This window comes from Strigops habroptila, chromosome 11, assembly GCF_004027225.2.
Source record: "Strigops habroptila isolate Jane chromosome 11, bStrHab1.2.pri, whole genome shotgun sequence".
NCBI lineage: Eukaryota > Metazoa > Chordata > Aves > Psittaciformes > Psittacidae > Strigops > Strigops habroptila.
Window position 1 is genome coordinate 9,183,367 of NC_046360.1, and position 9,964 is coordinate 9,193,330.

Below are 9,964 nucleotides of genomic sequence, written 5' to 3' on the forward strand. Positions count from 1 at the left end.
TTGAACCACCGAATGAAAAGTTATTTATTTTACAGGACAAAACAAAACATACACATAGTATTTATTCAGTGACTTGTGAAGTTGCCACTGAAGCCCTGGCATATAACCATGGTTTTCTTGTGCGGAAGCTTTATGCACTGGAAGGCTACTTAATTTTTACAAAGATTTAGCTAGTGCATAATAGCTGTCTCTTACCTTTGTATTTCTGACACCATTTATTGCTAGGAAAAAAACAAGAAAATACAGAAAAGGAGATAAGATTGTTACAAAACCTCAAAAGTCTAATAATTTACAAATACTAAAATATGCAGTCTCTTTCCCCCACTTGTTCTCAGTTCAGCTGTAGACAGGAAAAGTGATGCCTCCAACAGAGGCAGAAGTCAAAGCATGTAGAAACAGGAATATTGGGGGGTTGCGTTGTCCGGATATTGCGGTAACTCCATTTTTAATACTTCTTGCTCATAGCTAAAAGTTCAGGGAACATTTGTGATGAAGATGCTGGCTGATATGAGGACAGAGGAGAAAGGATGATGAAGGAAAGAATAAAAGAGAATAAGGGAAGGAAGAACATAAAAGAAGTAAAATGAATAGGTATGTGGAATGAGCTATGGGAATAGAAGGGTTGTAGTTGGAGGGGTGACATCCAGACCCAACTGCATCCAGCTTTATCCAAGTGAAGCAGTTGGCAGACACAAGTTCTTTCATGGGGAACCAGTTTACGGAATGATACCAGACCTCCTAAAAAGAGCTGACCAGAACTTGCTTTCACTGACGTTGTCAGCTGGGGTGATGTTCATCACAAATACACGTGTAGCTAATGATGGCACAGGTTTACTTCCTAGTTGCCTGCTGTTATTATATTTAGCCTAAATGATGGGCAGTGGCTGAACAGAAACAAGTGATAGGGAACAGTACACTACTGGGATTCTGTGATTAAAAAATCAGCCAACATTGATACATCACCACGGCAAGCATGTGGTAGCCTTTATGAGCAAGTTGGAGGCCATGGCACAGTTACTCTGAACATAAGTTTCCACATATGAACTATCACACTTAGCTTTCCTGTTGCTGGTCTTGGCAGACAACAAACAGGATTGCCTGCTTCTCCTTTACCAGCCAGATCTGACACTGAGCTGCAGCAGAGGTGCTTCCAGATTTATGGCTGAGATACACTTCAAGCACCTGCAGGGAAATCTGCATCTTTGCTCTCTAAGCTGCACCTGTACTATGGGAGGGAAGGTACCAGCCTCTTCTTGCACTTGTTCAATCCACTGACCTGAGAGCCCAAAGAATCCGCACTGCATATTTTTACTAGATATTACACAGACATCTGTTTCTAGAGTCCAAAATTGATGAATCATCCATCATTTTTAAAGCAACCATTTCTTGTAGCAGAGAAGACCTGTGCAGGCAAGAGAGATTTCCTGAAGGAAGTGGTGTCACAGTATTTTGTAAAAAAGAGCCAAGCTGTTGGAATCTGTGTTGCATTACAGGGGTAACGCAATACCTCTGAGCGCTTCCTGTTTATCAGAGAGATACAGTTTTCACCACATCATAAAACTTTCAAGCATTTGTTAATAAACACTCCTAGAGAAAAAGTAATATCCAAATATACAACCCCTGTGGCATCTGTTATTATAAACAAAAGAAGGTTTTCATTATATACATACATATATATATATATATCAGGGGACTATTTGTGTTGGAGAAGCAGGTTTTGAGGGCCCCAACCACTGCCCGCTGAAGTCCATGTTGCATCTCTCATTAGGCCATTTGGACTCCTGGCATATGATTTTTCTTGTATGTAAATAGCGAGATGTTTGAGCAAATGTATTTTTTACTGTCGGCATTTGTCACTTTTTAAACAATGTGGGTACACAGAGAACCAACATCTGCAGAATTACAGCACTGAGCCTTGTATGAAAATGGCAAAAATAAGATTTGCTTCTAACAACAGTGATCTGCAAGGGCTGAGGTACCTAATCCAATACACAGATTGTGCAGATGTTCAGAGCAGTGCCAGCTCGATGTGTGGCCTTTCTCACTTGACAGCTTTGTTGTCTCAATTAATTCTCCAGGCTAAATTAACTGAGCCTGGAAAGGTAGAGCTGGGGAGCAGAAGGGTGCAGATTTTTCAGCACCAGCAACCTTGCTGGTGCAGTTTGCACCCTCCACCAGATAAGATCTGTGGCAAGGAAATGCAAATTATCGAGACTGATCTTCTTGTGATCATGGTGAGGACTTGGGCTGCAGCAGAAAGGCACATGGGGTGGGGGTTGGGGAAGAAATTCGAGGTTTCTGCCAATTCTATAGGAAATAAGCATTTTGATAGGTAACTACAACAACAACAATGCAAAGACAGGCCTTGTGTCTTACAGAGCTTCGTCACTGAAGGAATCTTGTGAGGTTCAGGGCAAACTATAAGACTGTATCTGTTTGTTCAAGCTTTCTGGGTGTCGTGGTTTAAGCCCAGCCGGTAACTCAGAACCATGCAGCCGCTCGCTCACTGCCCCCCTTCTTCCTCCCCCCGCTCCCAGAGGGATGGGGAGGAGAATCGCAAAAATGTAACTCCCATGGGTTGAGATAAGAGCAGTCCAGTAACTCAGGTATAATACAAAACCACTGCCGCTACCACCAATGATAATAATGATAAGGGAAATAACAAGGGGAGAGAATACAATTGCTCACCACCCACCGACTGGTAGCCAGCCCAACCCGAGCAATGATCTGGGCCTTCCGGGCACGGGCATGACGTGCTGTGGGATGGAATACCCCTTTGGCCAGTTTGGGTCAGGTGTCCTGTCTCTGCTTCCTCCCGGCTTCCCCTCCTCCCTGGCAGAGCATGAGACTGAGAAAGTCCTTGGTCGGAATAAACATTACTTAGCAACAACTAAAAACATCAGTGTTATCAGCGTTGTTCCCAGGCTGAAAGTCAAAAACACAGCACTGCACCAGCTACTAAGGAGAAAAAAATGACTGCTGTAGCTGAACCCAGGACAGTATCCACCCCTTATTCCATACCATTCACGTCATGCTCAGATCCCACATTTTTCAATATACCATCACTTTTGTCTCATATATATACACATATACACCCACACCCACACACAAAGAGAGAGATATCATTCCTTAGTCCATGGGCCAATCCCTATAAAGTTGCTGAATTCATCCAGTCCATGATGTCAGGCTCCATCTCTTGTAACAGTCTTTCAGGGCAGAAGGAATGGTGTGTAGTGTTGTGTTGTTGCCTGCTGATGACACCGCCAAACTCATCTGGTCACTGCTGAGCTTGTCTGGTTTCGTCAAAATTCATTCTTTGTTGGGGTGATGGTTGGAGAGAAGTCAGGGTCAGTTGCTGGTGACCTGAAGATATCTAGCTGTTGGGCTATAAAAGTGTTATAGAGCAGGCAACAGCATACAATTGAGTTCATTGGCTGTTTTCCCCTTGAGGTACACATTGGACTTCCCCATCTTCCCACATTACCCACCAAGTACATCCAGGTCCCTGAGCAAAAGCAACCCCACAAGCAACCCCCAGCCTTTACCTGAAGCAGGAATAACCCAGACTGTCTTCCCCAACAAATTCTTTATGTGCACCACAGGAACTTTATCCCCCTCTACAGTACGTAAAAGTTCTGATTGGGCTGGGCCAGCCCTGTTGGCAGATCCCCTCGTGTTGACCAACCAGGTGGCTTTTGGTAAACGTGTATCCCAGTGTTTGAAAGTCCCACCACCCCTTACTCTCAGTGTAGTTTTTAACAGCCCATTGTACCGTTCGATTTTCCCAGAGGCTGGTGCATGGTAGGGGATGTGATATACCCACTCAATGCCATGCTCTTTGGCCCAAGTGTCTATGAGGTTGTTCCGGAAATGAGTCCCGTTGTCTGACTCAATTCTCTCTGGGGTGCCATGTCACCACAAGACTTGATTCTCAAGGCCCAGGGTAGTGTTCCGGGCAGTGGCGTGGGACACAGCATATGTTTCCAGCCAGCCGGTGGTTGCTTCCACCATGGTAAGCACATAGCGCTTGTCTTGGCAGGTTGGTGGGAGTGTGATATAGTCAATCTGCCAGGCCTCCCCATATTTGTACTTCAGCCATCGTCCTCCATACCAGAGAGGCTTTAACCGCTTGGCTTGCTTAATTGCAGCACGTGTTTCACATTGATGAATAACCTGGGCAATAGTGCCCATTGTTAACTCCACCCTTGATGACAAGCCCATCTGTATGTTGCATCTCTGCCTTGATGGCCTGAGGTGTCATGGGCCCACCGGGCTAAAAATAATTCACCCTTATGTTGCCAATCCAAGTCCATCTAAGCCACTTCAATTTTAGCAGCTTTATCCACTTGTTGGTTGTTCTGGTGTTCCTCAGTGGCCCGACCCTTGGGTACATGAGCATCTACGTGGCGTACCTTCACCACCAGCTTCTGCACCCGCGCAGCGATATCTTGCCACAATGCAGCAGCCCAGATGGGTTTACTTCTGCGTTGCCAGTTGCTCTGCTTCTATTGCTGCAACCAGCCCCACGGGGCATTTGCCACCATCCATGAGTCATATAGAGATAAAGTACTGGCCATTTTTCTCGTTCAGCAATGTCCAAGGCCAGCTGGATGGCTTTCACCTCTGCAAACTGACTCGATTCACCTTCTCCTTCAGCAGTTTCTGCAACTTGTCGCAGGGGACTCCACACAGCTGCCTTCCATCTCTGATGCTTTCCCACAATACGGCAGGACCCATCAGTAAACAAGGCATATTGCCTTTCACTCTCTGACAGTTCATTATATGGTGGGGCCTCTTCAGCACGCGTCACCTCCTCTTCTGGTGACATCCCAAAATCTTTGCCCTCTGGCCAGTCCATGATGACTTCTAGAACTCCTGGACGACTGGGATTTCCTATTTGAGCTCGTTGTATAATTAGTGCGGCCCACTTACTCCATGTAGCATCTGTTGCATGATGTGTAGAGGAGACCCTGCCTTTGAACATCCAGCCCAGCACAGGCAACCGGGGTGCTAGGAGGAGCTGTGCTTCAGTGCCAATAACTTCTGAAACAGCTCGAACCCCTTCACAGACTGCCAGTATCTCTTTTTCAATGGGAGTATACCTGGCCTTGGATCCTCTGTATCCCCAACTCCAAAAGCCAAGGGGTCGACCTCGAGTCTCTCCTGGAGCTTTCTGCCAGAGGCTCCAGGTAGGACCATTCTCCCTGGCTGCAGTGTAAAGCACATTTTTCACATCTGGCCTGGCCCGGACTGGTCCAAGGGCTACTGCATGAACTATTTCTCATTTAATTTGTTCAAAGGCTTGTTGTTGCTCAGGGATCCATTTGAAATCATTCTTCTTCTGGGTCACATGATAGAGAGGGCTTACAATCGAACTGTAATTTGGGATGTGCATTCTCCAGAACCCCATAATACCTAAGAAAGCTTGTGTTTCTTTCTTGTTAGTTGGTGCAGACATTGCTGTTACCTTGTTGATCACATCTGGGGGGATCTGGCGACGTCCATCTTGCCATTTTATTCCCAAAAATTGAATCTCCTTTGCAGGTCCCTTGGCCTTACTCCATTTTATGAAAAAACAGCCTTCAGCAGGGTTTGGATTATTTTCCTCCCTTTCTCAAAAACTTCTTCCGCTGTATCACCCCACACGATGATGTCATCAATGTATTGCAGGTGTTCTGGAGCTTGCCCCTGTTCCAGTGCAGTCTGGATCAATCCATGGCAGATGGTAGGGCTGTGTTTCCACCCCTGGGGCAGTCGCTTCCAAGTGTACTGGACGCCCCTCCAAGTGAAAGCAAACTGTGGCCTGCATTCTGCTGCCAAAGGGATTGAGAAAAATGCATTGGCAATGTCAGTTGTGGCATCCCACTTGGCTGCCTTTGACTCCAGTTCATATTGAAGTTCTAGCATGTCTGGTACGGCAGCACTCAATGGTGGTGTGACTTCATTCAGGCCGCAATAGTCTACTGTTAATCTCCACTCTCCATTAGACTTTTGCACTGGCCATATGGGGCTATTAAAGGGTGAGCGGGTCCTGCTGATCACTCCTTGGCTCTCGAGTCTACGGATCAGCTCATGAATGGGAATCAGGGAGTCTCGATTGGTGCGATATTGCTGCCGGTGCACTGTTGTGGTCGCAGTTGGCACTTGTTGTTCTTCGACCTTCAGCAACCCCACAACAGAAGGATCCTCTGACAGACCAGGCAAGGTGGACAGCTGCGTAATTTCCTCTGTCTCCAAGGCAGCGATACCAAAAGCCCATCGGTACCGTTTTGGGTCTTAGAAATATCCTCTCCTGAGAGTCTATGCCAAGGATGCATGGAGCCTCTGGACCAGTCACAATGGGGTGCTTTTGCCACTTCCTCCCAGTCAGGCTGATTTCAGCCTCCAGTACAGTCAACTCTTGGGATCCTCCTGTCACTCCAGAGATATGAATGGGTTACACTCCTTGACAGTTTGATGGCATCAGGCTACACTGTGCACTGGTACCTGCTAGAGCCTTATACTTCTGTGGGACTTGATGTGCCAGGCCATCTGGTCCACACACTCCAGTAAACCCAATTGTCCCTCTCCTCCACCTGGCTGGAGGCAGGGCCCCTCTAATAGTAATCATAAGATTGTCCACTTATATCTTGTAGAAAGGGATTAGTATCCCTTATCACAGGAGCTGGAGTAAAATCAGCTCTTCCACTCCATCTGGGAAACTGCTCACCAGAGACTGGTGCAGCAGCTTTCACGGGAGGATCATCCTTGACCGTTGTTTTCTTCTTCAGTTCACGCACCCGTTGCTCCAGAACTGAGGTAGGTTTTCTGTCCCACTTTCTCATGTCTTCTCCGTGATCCCACAGGTAAAACCATAGGGTGGCCCGTGGCATGTACCACCTATATTTTCGCTCTTGAGCAGTAGGGCGCCTTCTGTTAATAGCTGAGACATGGGTTGGTACACGTGGGGAGCTGGATAGATCGGATAAATCCTCTCTCAATTGTTTGAACTCCTGGGGCAGTTTTTCCACAGCTGAAATGATGGAAGGGGTGAGATTGTCTTCGAACTCTAGGAGCTGATGAGTCACTTGGTGGTGGTGCTATGTCATTCCAGGTCATTGATGCCAATGAGTGGGCATATGATGATGGTGCACTCCATATAAATTTCCGCCACATGGGTCGTGTAACATTCAACTTCATCTGGATCTACGGATGCGTTCCCGGCATCTGGCCTACGATAGATCATCTCTAGAATGGCTGATTCCCTCAGGGGAATGCCTCTCTCTATCGTGGTCCAGTTGGCTGAGCAACTCATAACATCATCCTTGTAAGGAAACCTTTCCTTCACAGCTGCCAAGAGCTGCCTCCAAAGGCTGAGGGCTTGTTTCTCTTTTGCAATTGCTTTGTAAATTCCTCCTTCCCTAGCAAGTGATCCCAGCTACTTGGCTTCCCTACCTTCTAGTTTGTGACTGTCAGCCCCATTGTCCCAGCATCGGAGCAACCAGATGACGATGTGCTCCCCTGGAAGACGGGTGAAATCTTTGTGTGTATTCCGCAGCTCGGTCAAGGTCCGGGGTGGAGAATTCACCTCTTCTTCCTCTTCGTCTTCCTCTGATTCATGTAGTAATAACTCTCGTTCAGATGCTGTCCCCTGTAGTAAGTGCATTGGGACTTCATCTTTCTTCACTGCACGGGTTGCTCTTTCTGCCTCTCGTTTGCTTTTGCTTACAGGGGCAACCGATATTGTCACAAACTTGCCATTTGGTTTAGCTGCAGTGTTTGTCACTGTGGTTGGAGTGGCTGCAGTGGCTGCCACTAGGGTTGGAGTGGCTGCAGTGTCTGTTGCTGGGGTTGGTGCAGCTGCTGTGCTTAGGGGTTGAGTAACACCAACAGCTGTGTTGTCTGTTGCTGTCAGGATTTGAGTAGCTGCTGTACTTGTTGGTGGAGTTGGTGTAGCTGCGGTGCTTGGAGTTGGAGTAGCTGCGTTGTCTGTTGTGGTCAGGGTTTGAGTAGCTGCTGTGCTTGTCACTGGGGTTGGTGTAGCTGCTGTGCTTGGAGTTGGAGTAGCTGCGTTGTCTGTTGCTTTGCCATCAGATCCAGAGACATCTTTTTCCCTTTGAAGGTGCTGGATAGTGTTGAGCAAGGCTTTCTAGGCATAGGCCAAGCCCCAGCATGTTGCCATGATTTGTCCCTCTCTGGTATAACCAGGACGACAGCACACCTTGTTTAAGTGTTTTACTAGTTTTTCTGGATTTTGCACTTGTTCAGTGGTGAAGTTCCAAAGCACTGGAAGGGCCCACTGGCCTAGATACTTGCCCATACTATCCCACACACCCTGCCACTCATAACTGTCCAGCCTCAGGGAAAATCTCTTGGTGGTCCTCGTGTATCGTCATCTAACCCTAGACCAGACTTGAAGCCGACACTGCTTAACTTTCGAGACCAGACGAAATAGGGTGTTCCCAGGGTGGGATGGCTGTGAGTAAAACACTCCATATGTGTGCCAACATGCTGATCCCCAGCACAATCAGCAAGCAGGTCTCAAGGGTATTCAAAGGCCATCCAAAACCTTCATAACTCTCAAATGCTACTGTAAATAGCCTGGTGGGGGAGTGGGGGATGTAAGGGAATGCCTCCTTCGTAGGTTGACCCCCCGAGGAGAAAAAAAAAAAGATATGTAATTGCTAAAAAATTTCGTTATATACCTCCCAAAGTATAGAGGTGATGACCACGCTGGGAACGCAAGCCAGACCAGTTTCATGATCAATGAGTCTATTGTATTACAAGTCATTACCATGAAGTACAGTGAAACAAGAACCTTAGCCCAGGCCCCCCAGCCGATAAACACTAAAACAGCAAATAGTGGCTGTAAGTAAGGTACAACATGCTGAAACTCTGAGATCAAGCGCAACAACTCTGAGAGCCAATAAATCAACATTGTGACGAGTGACTATTAATCTGAAACAATGAATGCTTATCACAAATACGATTAGACCCACTCTGGTCAGATCTGTTGTTATCTCAACCCTTCGAGCCCCACGTTGGGCGTCACAAAGAACTGTCGTGGTTTAAGCCCAGCCGGTAACTCGGAACCACACAGCCGCTCGCTCACTCCCCCTCTTATTCCTCCCCCCACTCCCAGAGGGATGGGGAGGAGAATCAAAAGAATGTAAATCCCGCGGGTTGAGATAAGAGCAGTCCAGTAACTAAGGTATAATACAAAGCCACTGCTGCTACCACCAATAATAATAATGATAAGGGAAATAACAAGGGGAGAAGATACAATTGCTCACCACCTGCCGACCGATACCCAGCCAGACCCGAGCAATCATCTGGGCCTTCCAGGTAACTTCCCCCAGTTTATATACTGGGCATGACGTGCCGTGGTATGGAATACCCCTTTGGCCAGTTTGGGTCGGGTGTCCTGTCTCTGCTTCCTCCCGGCTCCCCCTCCTCCCTGGCAGAGCATGAGACTGAGAAAGTCCTTGGTCAGAGTAAACATTACATAGCAACAACTAAAAACATCAGTGTTACAGGTTGAAAGTCAAAAACACAGCACTGCACCAGCTACTAAGAAGGAGAAAAAATGACTGCTGTAGCTGAACCCAGGACACTGGGACAAATGGGAACATCTGAACTGCAGCTTCATGGGGTAATCCTGCTGCATGGAAATTCAAGATTGGTAACAACTGTATGCAATTCTTGCTTCTTTAGATGGCATTTTAAACTCTGCCACACAGAATATTACCAGTTAGACCAGGGAAAGACTGAACCTCAGAAAGGTGTTCCCTCAGCCGTCAGCAGATTGAATTAATAATTAAGACATTGGTAGCTTTTAGGATTTTGTAAGTTTTAACAATGGGAGAATTATCTGGCTCGTGTTACTGTTGTCTTACCTGACATATGGTAGTTATTACTCCAGATATGCAGGGCCTAATAACAAGAGATGCCTTTTATGAGCGCAGTACATCCATTGTAATCAAGC